General features: G+C 40.7%; 1 protein-coding gene across 1 annotated transcript in view; it reads right to left on the bottom strand.

Annotated features, from left to right (window-relative positions):
- LOC108745823 (BTB/POZ domain-containing protein KCTD1) overlaps window positions 1-1,348 on the bottom strand; it is a 27,148-nt gene extending 25,800 nt beyond the window's left edge. Inside the window, exon 1 of the mRNA XM_018482202.1 lies at window positions 1,113-1,348. The gene's annotated coding sequence lies outside the window, so the exon portion shown is untranslated. The remainder of the gene's footprint in view (window positions 1-1,112) is intronic.
- Window positions 1,349-1,897: the final 549 nt, after the last annotated feature.

Raw genomic sequence — 1,897 nt, 5'->3', positions numbered from 1 at the left:
TAAGATTCTTAAGTTTTAGTTTTCCAGAAGGAGGCCTTGGAGGGAAATTTGTACATGTCTAAGGAGCATGAAAAATATGTACAATTCGCAACGTACAACTTCAAAACATTGATGAATATAGAATAGATTAAACGAATATGGCAGAGTGACTTATATTTCTCTGTGTGTCATTATGCAAGTTATTATGCAAGATCGCTTGATTCCCAATTCGAAATGTCTATCTGTTTCCATTACTAAAATCATCTGTACTTTCGTTAGATAGAACTTTCCGTATCGGAACGCTCTTGGCCGCGCCTCGCGGGTTACAAGCGATATAATTAACTACGTGAAAGTACACTATTTCCATACATGAATATCAGTTTGTCACGCGACGTTTCGAAGGTATCCTGTATCCGAGAGAGAACAAGCGAGAGAAATAGATTTTTCTAGACACTTTCCGTATCGGCGATATTATGATAACATACAGTTTCCTTACCCGGAAGACTACGATCAGTAAAACAACAGCGAAAGGTACAAACAGTGTACCGTAAAAATTTTGAAGTGTAAATTAGCCTTGTAATAAGTGAATGTTCTCTCGGAGCGAGACTTCGCGTAATAACGTAAATATTCAAATAATTGAGACAAATCTTTCGCCATGTTTAAAATCACGGCGACAATTAATGTATTCCTGGAGTATACTTGACGACATAAAGAGCAAAACGATTCGAATTATGTCCTTGTCGATCTCACGATAATAATCCCCGAGGTTTAATTATCATGTCTAAGATTTATATCAGAAAGCAATCATAACTCCGGCCGATGCAATCATCGGCATTTTAATCACGTTATTACGTTAACCGCGCGATCAATCTGTTCTTTAACATTTCCTCATGCGCAACGTAGATTTGTATCGATGATTTATTATAGTTGATAGTTATTCAAGATTTTACAGACATTTTATAGTTTAACAATTCGAAAATAGATCCCATCTAATGAATGGTCACAAGATTTACACGATGCAGGCTTGTTTATGTCATTCATATAGAGATACATGGTGGTAGCCATCGTATTCCGTATACGGTTCAACGTATTTCCCGATTGAATCGAATAATTATAAATCATGACTCACTCACCGTTTCTGGCACGTGGACTCCAGGTTGACGGTTATTCTCGTGTCCACGGCTGCGAATGTGAGAACCCTGGAGTCCCGTCGCGCTCGCGAAAACTTGTCACTGTCCTACGAAGCACCCAGTCGGAATTCTCGTGAATATCTCCGAACAGCTCTCGTGTCACGCACTGGACCACGTGGTTGCATTCACGTGTCTTCTCGGCCGAGGGACAAACGTGGCGCGAGCCACCACCGCGCACCACCGCGGCTTTCGTTAGACTGCGTACACTCTCCGCTGTTACGATCCTCGCGCTGATTTCCTCGCGCTACCACCACCACCGTTCTCCACTACCACCACCATTAACCAGCACAGACATCGTCCGCCGGTCCACCACCAGCGACCATCGTCATCCCATCGTCGTCCTCGTCCTTTCCGCCAACCCACATCGACTCGTCTTTGTCCCACGAGCTCGCGGCGTTTCGGCAAACGCCTCGAGCTCGTGACGATTCTCTCTATTCGAACCGCACTGACGTACGCCGGTTTCAACCCCTTCCGATCGTGTATTTTGGCCGTTTGTGTAAGATGTAGCGATTGTACTTGATACGCTCTCTATACATCGATCATTTCTGTACGTGTTTTCTCTCATTGTAAAAAAAATTTATTAAATTTTACTGAATACTTGTTTGAATAGTAACTAACGAAATATTTACTTACAGTAAATAAACATTTATTTAAAATAAAATTATACTTAAATTAAATAAATATATATATTATTTATATACATTTAGTAAATATTTCGTTAATACTAT

Source organism: Trachymyrmex septentrionalis, unplaced genomic scaffold (genome assembly GCF_001594115.1).
Source record: "Trachymyrmex septentrionalis isolate Tsep2-gDNA-1 unplaced genomic scaffold, Tsep1.0 scaffold15, whole genome shotgun sequence".
NCBI classification, from domain to species: Eukaryota; Metazoa; Arthropoda; class Insecta; order Hymenoptera; family Formicidae; genus Trachymyrmex; species Trachymyrmex septentrionalis.
This window is presented reverse-complemented; position numbering and strand designations above follow the sequence as displayed.